This window comes from Sciurus carolinensis, chromosome 13, assembly GCF_902686445.1.
Source record: "Sciurus carolinensis chromosome 13, mSciCar1.2, whole genome shotgun sequence".
Taxonomy (NCBI): domain Eukaryota; kingdom Metazoa; phylum Chordata; class Mammalia; order Rodentia; family Sciuridae; genus Sciurus; species Sciurus carolinensis.
Genome location: NC_062225.1, coordinates 34,033,753 through 34,054,489, shown reverse-complemented (window position 1 = coordinate 34,054,489; position 20,737 = coordinate 34,033,753). Strand labels below are relative to the sequence as shown.

At 36.6% G+C, this 20,737-nt stretch overlaps 1 pseudogene; it reads left to right on the top strand.

The window, feature by feature from the left end:
• The first annotated feature begins 18,121 nt into the window (after positions 1-18,121).
• Positions 18,122-18,236, top strand: LOC124963788 (uncharacterized; annotated as a pseudogene).
• The last annotated feature ends 2,501 nt before the right edge of the window (positions 18,237-20,737 follow it).

The window sequence follows — 20,737 nt, the reverse complement described above, 5'->3', positions numbered from 1 at the left end:
TTGTTAGGCCATGTTATGGGAACAATTTCTCAGTTCTTCCACCTCTTGGTGAGAAGTTGACTTCTGTCATTTTCACAATATTCATTGGCATGTTTCAGATGCTGCAACATTTACTTTGTACTAATCTCATTAGTTCACGTCTTTTTGTTCTTCTCTCATAGAAGCACCCACCCCCAGATGACTTTACAATCTGCTCTTTCCCAACCAGACTTCTACCTTGGATCCCTCGATTGACCCGATTTTAAAGAAGGACTCCAAGCTGCTTGCCCCATGTTGCCCACTTCCAGTTCAAAAATGCCAGTGCAGTCATCGACCCCCTTCCCCTACAGCAGCAAGGAGTTCCTAAAACTAGAGGGGGGAATGAAGCCAGAAATGGGGACAGGCAGTTAGTGTAGAAATAGGGGATTGGGTCAAATCGAGGAAATGAAGCCATGAAGCCATCTGCCTCTGGAAGTTGGAGACTGCTCCTGGAAGAATGAAATGTCAAGGAGCTCCAGAGCCCATTGATTACCAAATTTACCTGCCTTTATCAAGGACTGCAAGCATGGAGCTGCTAATTAATGCCCCTGGGCCCTTATCTGCCTGAATCACATTGGCCCTCCCTCTGCCCATGGCTTTTCACTTAATGCAAAACCAGGCCTAGTCAGTAGGCAGGAAGGAGAGATAAGGGGAGAGAGAACTAGAGAACAAAAGAGAATTTAACTATAAAAGATGTAGGGTGTGCTCACTTCTGGGGACTTTAGGACATCAGCCATGGCCCCCTTCTTCCTTCCAGGAGAAGTCTGTATTATTACCTTTAAATAAAACCTGCTTAATATGCTTGACTTGGTATGCTTCTCTAGTGTTCAAACTTCAACATTAGAAGGAGCAGAACTCGTCACCGTTAAATGGCGGTATCACCATCACTGAGCCCGCCCACACTGAGGTTGGACGCCATTGCTGAGCCTGCCTGCCTGCCTGCCCCCCTACTGCTGAGGGACACTTAACTTGCCTCTATGCTGACTCAGTGCACCCTGGCTGGGGCTCCCCAGCTTCTGTGAAGGCTGGTGCAGGCATTTTGAATTATTCCTGAGGGTGTGGCCATCTTCATCAGAAGGGCGACTTCCTTCCTGAGACACCCACAGAAGACTGGAGGCCCTTTGACAGGATTCAGGATTCAAGAAGAGGAAATATTGAGAGACTTGGGACCAACTCAGTCACTGGGTAAGTCCCTCCCACTGGGCAAGGCTCCCTGGATGGGGCAGTAGTCCTGGAATGCAGGAAACTTTGTGGAGTAGATTTGCCCAGTGAGACTCCCCCGCTAGAGCCATGAAACTGGACAACCGGCAGCATTGTAGAAGAGGACCGCCCAACAAGAGGCTTCGGTGCAGAGTGAGGGTCCCAGGCCTGGGCGGCAGGACCGTAATGCAGGCAGCTTCTTGGAGGAGGGCCATCCTGCTAGAGGTTTTGGCACAGAGCGAAGCTCCCTGGCTCAGGCGGTAGGTCCAGTCCCCAAGGAACGTTGCAGAGGAGGGCCGGTCAGAGAGAGAGTCTCTCAAAGGCCAGGCTCCCCAGGCGGTAGTTCTGGACCCCAGGGAACATTGCAGAGTAGGGCTACCCAGCCCAGGCGGTAGTTCTGGACCAAAGGGAACTTCTCGGAGGAGAGCTGCCCAGTGAGACTTCCCCACAAGTTGAGTCTTCCCTGTCGGGTGAGATTTTCCCACCAGGGCAATAGAACTGGAGACACAATCCCAACCAGCCAAGCCCCAGCCCTCACTCTAGTCCCCCTTTGGCTGACCATTGGTTCACAAATGGAGGCACCTCTGCCCACTAGCAGGGAATATACCCCACCTGAAGGCCACCACCCCTAGAGGGGCAGCTTCCTTGTGGAGCACTGCATTATCAAGTTCCTTCAAGACTTCAGGCTACTGAAGGCTAGGAGGTGAGTTATTGGAAATCTACAGGGACACTATAAGTCAATAGAGGAACTCTGCAATATCTCAGAGTTTCACTACCAGAGAGGTAGATACCTGAGCAATTTGAGAAAACAAGATGCTACATAAATAATATCCAATGACAGCATGACAGAAGAAATGTCAGAAAGGGAGTTCAGAATGTACATAATTAAAATGATCAGAGAAGCAAATGATGAGATGAAACAGCAAATGCAGGTTTTGAATGATCACACCACGAAACAGTTAAAAGAGTAGATGTGGGAAGCAAAAGATGATTTCAATAAAGAGTTAGAGACACTGAAAAAAAAAAACCCCAGAAATCCTTGAAATGAAGGAAACAATAAACCAAATAAAAATTCAATAGAAAGCATAACCATTAGGATAGAACACCTGGAATACAGAACCACAGACATTGAAGAGAAAATATTTAATCTTGAAAACAAAGTTCACCAAACAGAGAAGATGGTAAGAAATCATGAACAGAATCTACAAGAATTATGGGATATCATGAAAAGGCCCAATTTAAGAATTATTGGATTGAGGAAGGCACAGAGAAACAAACCAAAGGAATGAACAATCTATTCAATGAAATAATATCAGAAAATTTCCAAATCTGAAGAATGAAATGGAAAATTGAGTACAAAAGGCTTATAGGACTCCAAATATCCAAATTACAACAGACCCACACCAAGGCACATTATTATGAAAATACCTAACATACAAAATAAAGACAGAATTTTAAAGGCTATGAGAGAAAAGAATCAAATTACATTCAGAAGGAAACCAATACAGATATCAACAGATTTTCAACCCAGACCCTAAAAGTTAGAAGGGCCTGGAACAACATTTTTCAAGTTCTGAAAGAAAATGGATGACAATCAAGACTCTTATACCCAGCAAAACTTACCTTCAGATTTGATGATGAAATAAAATCCTTCCATGAACAAAAGCTAAAAGAATTTACAAAAATAAAGCTGATATTACAGAACATTCTCAGCAAAATACTCCATGAGGAAGAGATGAAAAACAATGATGTAAATCAGCAAAGGGAGGAACTACCCTAGAGGAATAACCAAATAAAGGAGAAACCAAGTCACATCAAAAAACAAAATGAGTCAAATGACGGGGAATACAAATCATACCACAATAATAACCCTGAATGTTAATGGCCTGAACTTATCAAGCAAAAGACATAGACTGGCAGATTGGATTAAAAAGAAAGATCCAACAATTTGCTGCCTGCAAGAGACTCTTCTCATAGAAAGAGATCCGCACAAACTAAAGGTGAAAGGATGGGAAAAAACATACCATGCACATGGACACAGAGCAAAAAGCTGGAATATCCATCCTCATATGAGATAATGTGGACTTCAAACCACATTCACATAATTTCAAAGTTAGTCAGAAAGGATAAAGAATGACATTTCATACTGTTTAAGGGAAGCATAAATCAGTAAGATGTAACAATCATAAGTATCTATGCCCCAAACAGTGCCCCAACCATGTACATCATATGAATCCTTCTCAATTCCAGGAATCAAATAGACCACAACACAATAATACTAGGTGATTTTAACACACCTCTTTCACCACTGGACAGATCCTCCAAACAAAAATTGAGCAAAGAAACCATAGATCTCAATAATATAATCAATAATTTAGACTTAACAGACATATATAGAATATACAATCCAACAAAGAGCGAATAAACTTTCTTCTCAGCAGCACATGGAACCTTCTCTAAAATAGACCATATATTATGCCACAAAGCTGTTAGCAAATACAAGAAGATAGAGATACTACCTTGTATTCTATCAGATCATAATGGATTGAAATTAGAAATAAATGACAGAGTGAAAAACAGAAACTTCTCCAATTCCTGGAGACTAAATACTATCCTATTGAATGATAAATGGATAACAGAAGACATCAGGGGGGAAATAAAAAAATTCTTAGGTAAACAAGAACAAAGATACATCTTACCAAAAACTCTGTGACACTATGAAAGCAGTAGTTAGAGGAAGATTTATTTCATGGAGCGCATTTAATAAAAGAAGTAAAACTCAAAAAATAAATGACCTAACACTACAGCTCAAAGCCCTAGAAAAAGAAGAACAGACCAACACCAAAAGTAGAAGAAGACAGGAAATACTTAAAATCAGAGCTGAAATCAGTGAAATTGAAACAAAAGAAACAATAGAAAAAAATTGACAAAATAAAAAGTTGGTTCTTTGAAAAAATAAATAAAATTGATAAACCCTTAGCCACACTAACAAAGAGAAAGAGGGAGAAAACTCAAATTACTAAAATTCGGAATGAACAAGGAAACATCACAACAGACACGAATGAAATACAAAACATAATTAGAAGCTATTTCGAAAATCTATACTCCAACAAAACAGAAAACCTCGAAAACATCAACAAATTTCTAGAGACATATGAATTACCTAAACTGAACGAGGAGGACATACACAACTTAAATAAACCAATTTCAAGCAATGAAATAGAAGAGGTCATCAAAAGCCTACCAACAAAGAAAAGTCCAGGACCAGATGGGTTCTCAGCCGAGTTCTACAAAACCTTTAAAGAAGAGCTCATTCCAATACTCCTCAAACTATTCCATGAAATAGAAGAGGAGGGAACCCTCCCAAACTCGTTCTATGAAGCCAATATCACCCTGATACCTAAACCAGACAGAGACACATCGAGGAAAGAAAATCTCAGACCAATATCCTTAATGAACATCGACGCAAAAATTCTCAACAAAATTTTAGCAAATCGCATACAAATATATATTAAAAAGATAGTGCACCACGATCAAGTGGGTTTTATCCCAGGGGTGCAAGGTTGGTTCAACATTCGGAAATCAATAAATGTCATTCACCATATCAACAGACTTAAAGTCAAGAATCACATGATTATTTCAATAGATGTAGAAAAAACATTTGATAAAATACAGCATCCCCTCATGCTCAAAACACTAGAAAAAATAGGGATAGTTGGCACATTCCTTAACATTGTAAAGGCCGTCTATGCTAAGCCCATGACCAATAACATTCTAAATGGTGAAAAACTGAAAGCATTCCCCCTAAAAACTGGAACAAGGCAGGAATGCCCTCTTTCACCACTTCTATTCAACATTGTCCTTAAAACTAGCCAGAGCAATTAGACAGACCAAAGAAATTAAAGGATATGTATAGGAAAAGAAGAACTCAAACTATCCCTATTTGCTGATGACATGATTGTATATTTAGAGGAACCAGGAAATTCTGCTAGAAAACTTTTAGAACTCATAAGTGAAATCAGTAAAGTAGCATACAAGATCAATGCTCATAAATCTAATGCATTTTTATACATGTGATGAATCCTCAGAAAGAGAAGATAGAAAAATTACCCCAGTCACAATGACCTTGATAAAAATAAAATACTTGGGAATCAATCTCACAAAAGAGATGAAAGACTTCTACAATGAGAACTACAGATCACTAAAGAAAGAAATTAAAGAAAACCTTAGAAGATGGAAAGATCTCCCATGTTCTTGGATAGGAAGAATTAATATTGTCAAAATGGCCATACTACCTAAAGTGCTAACACATTCAATGCAATTCCAATTAAAATCCCAATGACAAACCTCACAGAAAGAGAGCAAGCAATCATGAAATTCATCTGGAGGATTAAGAATCCCAGAATAGTTAAAGCAATCCTTAGCAGGAAGAGTGAAGCAGGTGGTATCACAATACCAGAATTTCAACTATACTACAAAGCAATCATAACAAAAACGGCATGGTATTGGCACCAAAATAGACTAGTGGATCAATGGTACAGAATAGAGGACACAGACACAAACCCTAATAAATACAGTTTTATCATACTAGACAAAGGTGCCAAAAACATGCAATGGAGAAAAGATAGTCTCTTCAACAAATGGTGCTAGGAAAACTGGAAATCCAGATGCAGCAGAATAAAACTAAACCCCTATCTCTCACACTGCACAAAACTCAACTCAAAATGGATCAAGGACCTTGGAATCAGACCAGAGTCCCTGCATCTTATTGAAGAAAAAGTAGGTCCAAATCTTCAACTTGTTGGCTTAGTATCAGACTTCCTTAACATGACTCCCATAGCACAAGAAATAAAAGCAAGAATTAATAACTGGGAGGGATTCAAACTACCTAGTTTCCTCTCAGTAAAGGAAACTATCAGCAATGTGAAGAGACAGCCTACAGAGTGGAAAAAATTTTTGCCACTCATACTTCAGATAGAGCACTAATTTCCAGAATATATAAAGAACTCAAAAAACTGTACACCAAGAATACAAATAACCCAATCAACAAATGGGCTAAGGAAATGAACAGACACTTCACAGAAGAAGATCTACAAGCAATCAACAGATATATGAAAAAAGATGTGCAACATCTTTAATAATAAGAGAAGTGAAAATCAAAACTACCCTAAGATTCCATCTCACCACAATTAGAATGGTGATTATCAAGAACACAAGCAACAATAGGTGTTGGCGAAGATGTAGGGAAAAAGGTACACTCATACATTGCTGGTGGGGTTTCAAATTAGTGCAGCCACTCTGGAAAACTTGGAATGGAAGCACCATTTGACCCAGCTATTCCACTCCTTGGCCTATACCCAAAGGACTTAAAATCAGCATACTACAGTGATTCAGCCACATCAATGTTCATAGCTGCTCAATTCACAATAGTCAGATTGTGGAACCAACCTAGATGCCCCTCAATTGATGAATGGATAAAGAAACTGTGATATATGTATATATATATATATACACATATACACAATGGAATATTACTCAGCCATAAAGAATAATAAAATTATGGCATTTGTAGTCAAATGGATGAAATTGGAGAACATCATGCTAAGTGAGATAAGCCAATCTCAAAAAAAAACCAAAGGATGAATGATCTCACTGATAAGCGAATGATCATACATAATGGGGGGTGGGAGGGAGGCAAGAATGGAGAAAGGAGGGACTGTATAGAGGGAAATGAGGGGTTGGAGGGGTGGTGGGAAGAAAAAAAAATAACAGAATAAATCAAACACCATTACCCTATGTAAATGTATGACTACACAAATTGTATGCCTCTACTTCATGTACAGAGAAACAAGTTGTACTCCATTTGTTTACAATAAAAAAATTTTTAAAAAGCAAAAACAAAGAACAAAAGATCAGAAATGTACTTTCCATTCTTACAAAGGAAAAGGAGGCCAACTCTGACATGATTCAGTTGTTGGAATTATCAGGTTTAAACTTTGAAGCAGTGAGGTAAAGAACAATATGGATGAGAAAGACGAAATCTCTGCAGAGGAATAAAATATCTATTTTACAAAATAACAATTTAAATGAGTTGTAAAATACAAAAGTAAATCTCAGAGTGGTATGCAAATGTGAACATACTAGGGAAAAAATGTCAGTAAGTTACCAGGAAATGAATTTTTTTTTTTTAATAAAGTGTTGTGTCTTTCTAGAAAACATTCAGTGGGAATTGGGTTAATGGAAGAGAGTTGGAAGTTGAGGGATGATTTACATACTGAGAAACCACTTGGGAATCTTGGTGATTGCATTTCAAAGGGATGAAATAAGGAGTCCTAGAAATTTTCCAGGGACAAACTCAGGTGGTTTGTTTAATCTGTCCCTCCACGCACCTGATATGCATTTACATTCCAAAAGGTAAAATAATCAGGATTATTCCCCTTCTATTCCCTGGGAGACATGGAGGGATTGAGTTTCTCTCTCTCTCTCGGAAGGAAAAGGGATAGCAAGTATATAAGTTCCTCAATTTATATTTGCTTGGCATGGTGGGATACAGGTCTATCAAGGTTCTATCACATTTCCTCAGCAAGGGGAAATTGTGTGAGAGGAATCATTATGGTTATTGCTCTAAAGTGGTATAAACATTTATAAAGTAGAAATAACTAAATAGAACTAGTAAAACAAATAATTAACCTGTTTCTGCTCCAGAAGTATGATATTCACATGAGCTTTTTTCTAATATGGATAATCAGCTGCTTATTATGAAGTTGAAAATATGTAAACCCAAATCATCTAAGCTACAGGACAAAGAAAAAAAGAGACCATAAAAAAATATATAGGGAGCGTCAGGGACATTTAGGAAAATGTCAAGGAGTACGTTCAAGAGAGATAGAGACAGAAACAGAGACAGAATTAAAATTTTTTAAAATAAATAATGGACAAAATTTTCCCAAATTTCATGAAAGTCATGAATTTGTAGGTTAATGAAGTTCAGCAAACCCCAAGTGAACAAATGAGAAGAAAGTTTTGCCTAGGTATTTCAAAGTCATATTATTTAAAAGCAAATAGAACATCTTGAAAGCAGTAAGAGGGTGCAGCAACCACTACCCCAAAATGTCAGTGTGGGACATTATGTTAGGCTGAAGGAACACGAGCAACAGTAGAGACAGAAAGGTCTCTCGAACCATCTACTAAACCCTCTCTTCTGAAGACCCCTGAATGTCAGGGGTTCTGCTCCAATAACCAGAGGGAAGGAATGTCGCACAGAAAAGCCAAGAACCTGAAGAAAAAGTCTTCCTTTGTTCCCCAATGCCCTCTACCCCCATTTTTTGCCATTGGATCATATTCTCTTTTTCCTCCAGTCACACTTCTGCATGACCACCCTTAAAAAAAACACAGTTTCCCCAGGTCTTCAACATTTCTGAAGGTTCCTGTGCCATGTAAAAATTTGGTTAATAAATTTTGCTGTGCTTTTTCTTGTCAATTCTTTTTTGTTTGCTCTTTTGCTTTGTTTATAGACGTCTAAGCTATGAACTTTGCAGTGGGTGAAGAAAAAGTATCACTTTTTTTCCCCTTAAGTAGCCAAATAATAATAATAATAATAATAATAATAATAATAATAATAATATTACATGAAATAGAGGAGATAAAACTGGAGCATGAAGACAGGGGGCAATATCTTTCAAAGTGATGGAAAAAAATCATAAAAACAGAATTCTATATTTGGTAAAACTATGCTTCTAGAATGACAGAAGAGTAAATTTTTTTTTCCAGATAAAAGAAAACAAAAAGTTTATTACCAGTTGACTAGTCACTACAAGAAACACTGACGGAGATTATTCAAGCTAAACAAATTTGATGTGGCAGGGAAAGTGATTCTTAAGTAAGAATATGTAACCTTGAACATGGGCACATGTGAAATACTTTACTTTCTGTTAATTTCTTGCAAATTTGTAATCATTAATAGCAAAACAACATTTCAAGGGGTTTAAATCATATGTAGATATAATACATATGACAAGCACAGTAAAACGGTTTGCAGTTGGGGGTCAAAATAAATCTAGTTTACTGCAAATTTCTACATGATTTCCTGTAAAGTAGTATAATAGTAATTTTATCTATTTATTTATTCATTTATTTAGGTACTGGGGATTGAACTGAGGGATACTTTACCACTGAACTACATCCTCAGTGCCACCCCCCCTTTTTTTTTAAATTTTGAGACAGATTCTTGCTAAATTGCTGAGCCTGGCCTCAAACTTGCGGTCCTCTGGCCTAAGCCTCCTGAGTTGTTGGGATTTCAAGCATACACAACTATGCCCAGTTAATAGTAACTTCAGATACACTGTGGAAAATTAAGTTGCATATTGTATACTCACAATAAGCAATAAAAAAAGAAAAAGAGATAAGAAGGTCGTAAATAAATTGAATTGGAATTGAAAATTATAGAAATAATCCAAAAGAAGGTAAGAGAATAAAAATATACAAAGAAGAGAAAACAAAAAAATTATAATAGTATATATCTAAATCCAACTGTTTCAATCATTACATTGGTGGCTTGGAAACTAAGGCAGGAGGATTGCAATTTTAAGGTCCTATCTTAAATATAAAAAATATAAAGGGCTGGGGATGTGGTTCAGTGGTAAAGCACTTCTGGGTTCAATTCCCAGTATACACCATAAATAAAGTATAACTACATTAAATATTATTGAACCAAACTTATCAAGTGAAACAGAGTTAATCAGAAGAAATTTTAGAAAACAAGATAGCATTCAAAATAGAATGCTATCTATAAGAAAAGAACATTATGTATTACAATAAAGATGGAAATGAACTTAAATAAATTGATAAAAAATATTTCATATGAAAGGTATGTATAAAAACACTAATTGGTACCTAAATTTATATCAGGTAAAATAGACTTTAAGATGACTATAATTATTACAGACAGAAAAATTTCATAAATATAAAGCTGGCAATTTATTCTTTTCATTAGTGATATGCAAATCATAAATATGTATGCCTCCTAACATAGCTGCAAAACACATGAAGAAAAAAATGAACAGAATTACAGAAATAGACAACTATAAAATCATAGTATGAAATTTCAAAAACCTCTCCACAAATGATAAAATTAGATATAAAGCAACTGATAGGTAAAACTGATAAAACTAGAACACTTGAAAACCTAGACCTATTTGATAGTTAGAAAGTACTATAGGAACAATTGGAAGTCAGTCTTCCTTTACCATGAAGAGCATCCATTTAGACAGGTTCAGCTGAGCTATAACAAGTCTCATTAAACCAACAGTTAAAATCCTAAAAAGGATGTTTCAATGCATAATATATCAACAATGAAGACATTAATGACAGAAAACATTTGGAAATTAAGGAACACACTTCTGAATTATCCATAGATAAAAAGAAAGATGCAAAATATTTCAATGGAACAACTATAAAAATTAAACCTCTTAAAATCTGTGTAGTACAGTTAAGAGTGCTCAGAGAGAGATTTACAAATGCTTAATAGAAAGGAAAATGACAGTATCATTAAGACCACATGCCATTCCTAATTCACCCTGTAGGGAGCATGGAAGTTGGATTCTTAAAATAGCCACTTGATTGGTTCAGGGCATATGACCCACTCAAGGACATTAGTAAATGTTTGGTATTTTCTATTGGAAGAAGTTCCTTTGTTTTTTAGAAAGAATTTCACAGAAAGAGAAATCATGTGAGTTTACATTTAACTTCCAGAAGTTGAAGGCAGACATCTTGTAGGGTCACCCAACCAGTATTCTGCAAAGCAAATGCCATAGAAGAAAGCAAAGGTGAAAGTGAGGGGAAGGGTCGATCATGGGTGAGAGTGGAGAAAGAAATAGTGATATCTTAAGCCTTGTATCATCTTTGCATTAAATCTTAGAGTAATGCCTATAACTGGACTTTTTCAGTTACATAAAGCAACATTTTTATCTGGTTCAGTCTAAGAGTTTTCTGTTACTTATATCCAAAAGATTCCTCACATATATACCCTTAATTTTGCTAAAGAAGCATTTTATTTCATCTTTGTTAAATTTGGTTTTACAAGAAGATATAGAAGTGTTTTTCAAAAGTAATACACAGAGAGGAAAGTTCTTAAAACCACTAGTGTACACTAGAGTCTGTACCCACCTGAGCCAGTGCCAAGTAAGACTTTAATTCTCTCATGACCAGAATTATGGTCTGAAATCCTGGGCATCAGGTAGGCTCATTAATTTTTATGACTTTTCTTTTTACCCTAGTCTCACATCGCCACTGGCTTAGGTGATTGCTTTTAGGCAGAGAAAACTGATTTGCAATCCATGATCCCAGCAGGGAAGGAGAGAGTTCACTCCCTGGTTAGTTAAGTTCCTAGAGAACAGGAAAGGCATTTTTTATTAAATCATGGACAGATCTGAATGGATATCCTAGTCCCCACTCTTGAAGCTGAAATGACAGGATAAAATATACTTTGTTAGTTCAGTTAGTGCCTTGCTTACATAGTGATCTCACAGTCATGCCTATTTGCTGTAATAAAGCTTTCTTTGTACCAGAGAGGGCTTTTAATTAGACAAACTGTAACCTCTTTCCATCTATTAATTCTTTCCCTTAGGTTTGCCTTATTAAAAAAAAAAAAAAAGGAGAGAGAGAGAGAGAGAAATAGAAAATGGGTGGATAATTAAAACTTAAGCCAAAATAACACTCCTTCCTAAGGTGTTGCCCTAAGAAAAATGTTGACTTCTTCCTCTTGTCTTCTAGGAAACAGAAAAGACTTGTCTGAATCTGATGAATACTGACAAGCATGTTGACCTGTTTAGGTTATAATCCAAGGGACTGGTTTAAGGAGAGGTATCAGAAGATGATCGATAAACTGTGAGTTAGAAATAAATATTCATACAGAAACTCCCTAGTTACCATGGACCAATTGCAGCCCGGGCAAATGAACACACTGGTTAAGGGTGTATGTGTTGGGATTAAGTGTTTTGGGTTCTTTACTTCTGATGTATTATTTACTAGCCAGGCAAACCATCTAAACCTCCATTTTCTCATTGTGAAGTGGAGATGATATGGCCTCTTTTATAAGTTAATTGTGGTAGTTACATACAGTTTTATTGTGAGCATCATAGTTGGCACAAAGAATACACTGTAAATGGTGGTTGTTATTGATATTGTTGGGTTAGTCAACTCTTCATCATTATGACCAAAATACCTGATAAAAATGACTTGGAGGAAGAAAAGTTTATTTTGGGCTCATGGTTTCAGAGTCCATGGACAGCCCACTCAACTACTCTGGGCCCAATGTGAGGGCAGAACATCATGGTGTAAGGGCATGGAGGAGAAAAGCTACTCAAGCTGACAGTCTAGAACCACAGGGAAAGCAAGCAAGGTACCAGAGGCAAAATATAAACACCAAGTCAAGTCCCAAGGGACCTACTCCCTCCAGCCACAACTTATCTGCCTACAGTTACCACGTAGTAAATTCATTAAAATTATTAACCCATCAAATGAATTAATTCACTCTAGGCTTATAGTTTGCAGAATCTATTTTACCTCCTTCATTAACATGGGACCCCCTCATATCCAAACGATAACAGTTGGATACTACCTATTATTTATCATCTAGCTTTATGTTATCTACAACTTTCATTGTAATTTGTCTTTCTTTTCCTGATATTCATCCGATATTTAAGTGGAATAACAGAATCAAAATATTTGAGTCTTTGGCTAGGTCCTAAACCTCAAAGTGGGAGATTCTATTAAACAAACCTCTATTAAAAGATATGATCTTGAATAAAACAGTAAGAAAAAGAGAAGATTTATTATCACCAATATGATCTGGCCCCATTATCCTTTGGCCTTTGATTCTGGTGAACAGAGCCATGGGGAGCATTACTCACAGATGGTTGCATTTTGGGTGGGTCGCAAAACCAACCTGGGAATTGGTAATTAGGTAAAAAGTCACCCCAACACAGGAACACACATACAAAACATAGTTAAATAAGACTTCTAATCTCTAATAGTCTCTTCATATCTATAGTCACCTCTTTGTAGTACTGTTTGCATAGTTCAAGTAAAGAAGAAGATTTGAAATATTTAGGGGAAAGTATTACACAAAAATCATGAAAAATAATTATTATTTTGAAAATAAAGTCTTATCTCCTTGATAATAGCAGAAGGGGAAGAAAACTAAGACTATAGTAAGTAAAATACTAGAAGTAATTTTTTGAGAAATGATAACCACTTTTATGTGTGTTTGACTGTTTAGGTAAAGGTGAAACTATAATAATTAACCTTGGAATCTTGTGTTTAATAAGTCAACCCCCCAAATTTTATGAGTTTCTGTATCGTTGCTGAATTTTTAGTTCAATGTTTTTACTTAGAATTTTTACCTTAATTTGAAGATTTATAGATTAATGTTATTTTGGATACTTATCAAAGAGTAATGACACATTTGAATTTTGTGTTTCAATGCTTTATCTTGTACATCTGCCCAAAATTCCCAAATATGCACTGATGTTTAGAACAATATCAAAACCAACCTATAGACAATACAGTCAAAGAACACAAAACACTGGTGATTCAAAAAACATGGAATAATCTGTTGTTAAGTGGTAAGCAGAGGTATATGATATGTTCTTCATTTCTATTTCTTGGAATCAGTGAAAGAGAAGTTGGAGAAAGGATACAGGAAGAAAAACACAAAATGTGATTCTTAAGGAAAATATTCTTAAAGCTCCCAGTTAACTAAAACTATATACTTAAAAAGACTTATAATCAAGAAGACAAAGTCGAACTGTACTGAAAAGAATTCAAAATATCCTGAATTATTAATTTCAAAGAAAAAATATTCAGATAAATATTTTCAGTTCTTCTTTGAACAGAAATATTTGTCAAAAGTAACTACAGAGAGCTAAAGGATTAGAACCTTTGGAGATTTGTGTATCTTGCTGTTCGTCGGCCTTTATCATTCTGTAGAATGCCTTTTTAAAATTGGAATGGAAAAGGTGAAGAAAGAGAGATAAGAGAGAGGGAATGGTGACATGTCATCTCTGTGTACTTCTAGGTAACAAAACACAAAGACTTTCAGTACTTTTTTAATATGACACATATCTCCTTTATATTATTTCCCCTTTGCCACTGTGTTCACATTTTTTTACATCATTCCAGAGAGGAAAGACAAAACCATTTTCCTGAGAAGTAATTTCTCCTGCCTGCCTACTCAACCCTTTATCCCATGACACAAAAGAAACTGTATCTCCGATGGCAGCCCTTAACCCCTAAAAGATGTAAAAATTGACATTTAAATGGCCTTTAACATTTTACTACTCAATTAGCCTATAATCAGTGTGTTCCTGACTGGGTGGTATGCTGTGAATATATTCCAGTAAAAATAACTGGAAACATCCAGATGGGGTAGGGCCTGGGGAAACAAATTTTTCAGTATATTTTTGTGCTGTCAGGGGTTGCAGCTCAAATCATCAAATAAGGCACCCTAGCAGCCAAACTTGTTCCTGTTGCCACTAGGTCCCCAAGGGCTTCCATTGCAGGGCTCCCAAATGTTTTCCACAAGTACAACGTGTCCCCCAGTACAGTTTCTCTCTTCTTGGTGTTAAACCTGCTCTTGTATCTCTTACTAAAAAGGTAGATTATTTTACATGTAAATTAATGAGAATGGAATTACAATTGAATCTTCAATACATAGTGAATTTACGAGAGGTCATAAAGTGTTCCTTATTGCTTAATGCTGTTTACAGAGGATTTAAACCATTCTACCTAATTCTTTAAAATAAATTTACATAGAATTACAGGCTCCATGATGGTGTCTGCCTTTCACTCTCTGTTTCAGGATGGGATTATAAAGTTTGACCCTCTGACATGGTATTTCTTGCAGTAATTCTGCACTCTTTGATGTTGGGCTCACCAACTGCATTGTGACTCACATTGGACAACAGGATGTTAGCAGATTAAAGACAAGCATTGGCCTGACTTATGTTTGTATGGTTAGTTTTGGCCTTTCACCCACCTGCCATTGTTATGAAAAGAAAGTGCCCCATCTAAACAGTTGCTCCAAAGAGGAAGTGACTTACATGGGATTCACCTGGAGACAACCCCTGTCCGAATCAGCAGATCACTGGCTGGATCATAGACATGTAGAAAATAAATGCTTATTTTTGAATTTTCTTAAAGACATTGGGATGTTTACTATATAGCGAGGCACTTAGGAACTTACAGAGTTATTTGAAGGGCTGAAGGAACTGGTTCTGTATCAAACCCTAGTAATGACTTCATAAAACCAAACTGGCATTCTTACAAAGAAACTGCTCTTTCTGGTCCAACTTAGTTGCTACAGGAGCCAGTGATTCAAATATCATGCCATCTTAGTTATCATAAAGAGCCTAGGAAATTATAGACTCAACTATTATGATCAAGAAAACACTGTTGCAATATTTTCTCTCCACCCATTTACCTGAGTTCTAAGATCATGTCAACTGAGTGCCATGATTGGTGGTTCTTCAACATCATTGTGAAACCTAGCTAAAAAGGAGATCCAATATGGTTTGACGCAGTAATATAGTAAGAGCATGCAGCCATACTGAAAGGCACTAGCAAAACCAAACAAACAACAAAAGGTGGGGTGGGGGTCAGGATTCTATACTGCTCCAATTATAGCGACTCACATGAATTACCAGGTGAAATGTAGTATTCACACCAGAACCTAGGGAAAGGCCAATTCAGCTCACTGGTTATTATTGGAACAAAAAAATAGGGAGAATAGAACCTAATGCTTGCATACAAAGAGAATAAATTCACTTAAATGTCTTAAGTAGCATGTGTGGTTATTGTAGGCTAATGTAATATCCTTTCATGACTGAGGGTAAAGGAACCATATGACATCAAACCTCACTTGATTTGACTTGAAGACTGGAAAGAATTAAATTAGTAAATAGGTGACCTTCATCCTCTCATTCAAGCAAGATAGGACCTACTTCTTTGTAGAATTTGTGACCAGACTACTCAATGTATCAATTCCCAAGTGATTTTCATGCTTATTAAAATTTGTTAAATTGAATTCAACTACATTAAAAGCACTGTGTGGTAAAGCAACATAGATAACACACATTCATAAAAACACATATAAGCATGTACACATTTAATTGATTTGTTTTACACAGTAGAAAATAATGAACACCTGTCTTGAAAAATGTTCCATGATGAGTGAAATTGGGACTAGAAAAAAAGAAGTTCCATTTTTACCATTTTTCATTAGTGTGATATCAGTTTGTCTCTTATGTACTCTGAGCATCATTTACTTATCTGTGAATAAGGGTAGGGTCATCAACCCCAGCACCTCACAGGGCTTTCTGTGAGAATAACAACAGACAATTCCTGCATACACTTGGAATTGTTAAAGTACTATAGCCATTATGTCATGATGATTAGTGTTTAGCATAGGGAAAGCAGAACCTAATGCTTACATACATAGGGAAATGTCCAATTGTAAATATTTCTAAGTCTACAAAGCCAACAGTGGACAGGCTAGGTTCATTTGTTGCTATGGTGATGCATTTCAGACAGACGAATTTCGTAAAAAAAATTTCATGGGCTGATTTCCTTTCACTTAGGATTTTTTTTCTTTTCATTATGCATGCCTCATTATAGAATTCTATCTATCTTAAAGGTTTTAATCATCAGTATGGCAAAATTCATCACAGATTAAAAAGGTTAACAAATATAGTATTGGATCTCTAGGTAAATATTCCCTCTACTAAATTTTATATGAACATCAATACAGTCAATTTCTATTATTAATTTGTAGATATAGCAATATATAGCAATACTTCATATCAAGTTTCACTACTAGTCCTACATATATATAAATTTTCTATCTATCTTCACTATCTTAGTAAATTTAAGTCAATTTTAATGTGACATACTCTAAAAAGTAAATCCAATACCCTTTCTTATAATCTTCTCCATTAACATTATCATATTACTCCTTTATACATAGATATACAGATATTAAACCTACCGATGTATCATAGCTATGCAAGACCTTATATAGTAAAACATGTAAGTTGTTTTCTTTTTTCAGGTATTAGAAATAAAACCTAAACAAATACTCACATGTAACAGAGAAGATCCATGATTAACTGTGGCTAAAACTCTTAAATCAGAATAACTGAGTCAAAATCCTCCCTCTTATAAATGCTTTTGTGTGTATATATATATTTATATGTTTCCAAGTTGCATTTGTTCCTGAAAGTTTATACCAGTAAACTCTTTCAAACCAAAGATGTCATTTTCCACTGCTATCTCCCATTCAAAAGTAGATGATAATTATTATAAGTAGCCACATTGACAGACAAAACTAGAATGTCATTTTTCAAAGATTTTTGCACATTTGCCCTTTTCCCTTTTACATTTCCTTCCTTCATTCCTCCTTCTTTTTAAAAATTTGAATCACTTTTTCTGTATTTATTCTAACTTAACTGGTACATTTTTTATAAAGAATGTTGTCAGATTATCTTATTAGCATCCAAAATACACAAGTAACTCTTCTAATATAAGAGGAAAACAAATCAATAACAGCAACCTGCTTAAAAAGTAAGCAAAAACTTTAAATACATATTTTGCCAAGGGAGACATAAAAAATGGCCAACGATATAAAAAGATGCAAAACATCACTGATCATTAGAAAGATACAAATCAAAGCTCTACTGAGATATCATTTCAATTCTGTTAGTGTGGCTATTATCAAAAGAAGGAGGAGGATGGAAAGGAGAGGAAAAGGAAGAGGAAGAAGAAGAGGAAGAGGAAGGAGGAGGAGAAAAAGTAGAAGGAGGAGGAGGAGGAAACAAATATTGACAAGGACACAGAGAACTGGAACCCTGTGCTCACTTCAGCAGCACATATACTAAAATTGGAATAATACAGTGATACAGAGAAGATTAACATAGCCCCTGTGCAAAGATGGCATGCAAATTTATGAAGCATTACATATTTTTTCAATGGGAAGTGTTACCAATAGACTAGATCACTTGGAAGATAGAGTTTTAGGCAATGAAGACAAAATATATAATCTTGAAAATAAAGTTGACTGTGGATAAAAGATGTTAGGAGACCATGAAAGAACTTCCAAGAAATAAGGGATAACCTTAAAAGACCAAATTGAAGATTTATCTGGATTGATGAAGGCTCAGAGATACAAACCAAAGGAATAAAACTTTTTTCATTGAAATAATATCAGAAAATGCTCCAAACATAAAAAAAATGAAAAGGAAAATAAAATACAGAGATTTACAGGACCCCAAACAAAAACTACAGCAGACATTTACCAAGGCACATGATAATGAAAAAGCCTAACATACAGAATAAGGATAGAATTTTAAAGGCTGCCAGAGAAAAAAACAAGTCAGGTCACATTATAGGGGAATCAGTCCAGATCTCAGCTGATTTCTCAACTTGGAACCTCAAAGTTAGGAGGGCTTCAAATAATATATTCCAGACTCTGAAAGAAAATTGATGCCAGTCAAAAATAGTATACTAAGCAACATCAAGCTTCAGAATTGACAATGAAATAAAACCTCCATAAAAAAGTTAAAAGAATTCATACTGGAAAGCCTGCATTACAAAACATTCTCAATGAAATATTTCATGAAGAAGAAATGAAAAATGAAAGTGAAAACAAGCAAAGGGTGGAACTACACTAGAAAAATATCGCCAATTAAAGGAGAAACCAATTCAAAGTGAAAACCAGAAACCAGAAATAAATAAAAATGACAGGGAATAAAAATCATTTCTCAATAATAACACTGAAGATAAAAGACCTAAATTCATCAATGAAAAGACATATACTGGCAAATTAGATTAAAAAGAAGACCCAACAATATGCTATCTCCAAAAGACTCACCTCAGAGACAAAGATGTCTGTAGACTGAAGGTAAGAGAATGGATCTAGCAAACAAACAGGATTTTCCATCCTCATATAGCTAAAATGGAATTCAAGTCCAAGTTATTCAGGAGGGACCAAAAAAAGGACATTTCATAGTGCTTAAGGGAAGTATACATCAATAAGACATAATAATTATAAATATCTATGCCCCAAACAATGGACCATCTATGTACATCAAATAAATACTTTAAATTTCAAGAATCAAATAGACTACAATACAATAATATGGGGTGACTTCAACATATCTCTCTTGTATGTTGATGGAAATGTAAAGATGTAAAGTGAATATGGTGCTACAAAAAGTCAAAGAAAAGTTTCTCAAAAAAAGAAAAATTAAAATAGAACCACATATGATTAGTAATCCCACTTCTGGATATTTCCCTGAAAGTTCTGATCTCAGGATCTTGAGAAGGTACTATGTTCATTTCAGTATTTGTTACTATAGTGAAGATATGACAAATAACTGTAACTGATGAAAAAATGGATAAACGAAATGATGTACACACACACATACACACACACACACAACTACAATGGCATATTACTCAACCTTAATTAAAGAAGTAAATTCTGCCCTATGTGACAACATGGATGAACCTAGAAGACAATAAGTGAAGTCAGCCAGTTGCAGAAGGACAAATACTACATGATTCTATTAGTAGGAAGGTATTGAAACAACCAGACTCAGAGAACCAGAAGGTAGAGTGGTGCTTGCCTTGGACAGGGAGAACAGATAAATGGTGGGTTGCTGGTCAACCGGCATAGAGTTTCAACGGTCAAGATATTTAAGTTTTGTTCTAGTGGACTGATGTTCGACTTTGTAGTTAGCAGTGCAGCACTGGGTACTTAGAAATTTTTGAAGAGAGAAGATACTGTGTAAGTGTTCTTACCACAATAAAACATTAATTTAAAAATATTTGACTTAGCTCTCTTCACGGGGCAATCCAAGATGGCAGCCTAGAGGATGACTGCACCCCCAGTCGCTCCAGAACCCAGGAGTTAAGAAGGGGAGGCATTGAGAGACTCGGACTGAAATAGAGCCACAGGTGAGTCTGCCCACTGGGTAAAGCTCGGCCCGGGTGGCAGGCCCAGAAAGAGGTGGCTTATCGGAGCTGGGCAGGGCAGCTAGAGTCATCCACAGGCAGCCCTGCGCACTCCGGCAGTGGGCCCCGCCCACACAACCAGCTTCTCCAGGTTCTCGGAACGGAACTGGCCTGCTAGTGAGAGACTTTCTGACCAGAACAAGCTCCGAGTCCCGGAGCCAGTGCAGTGCAGCATACTCCGGCACACAAGCAGCTTCAGGGACCAGGATAGGGCAGCCAGAGACCTCCCCAAGTAGCCTGGACCCCTGTGGTGGGAGGTGCCCTTCAAGGCTAGCTTCTCAGACCAGACCGCCCAGTGAGAGGTTTTCTACATAGAACCAGCCACAAGTCCCCGAATCAACGGAGAGCTTCGATCCGCAAGCAGCCTCTGGGATCAGGGCAGAACAGCCAGAGACCTCTTCAGGCGGCTCTGCCCACTCCGGCCGCAGGCTCTCTTCACGGGGCGATCCAA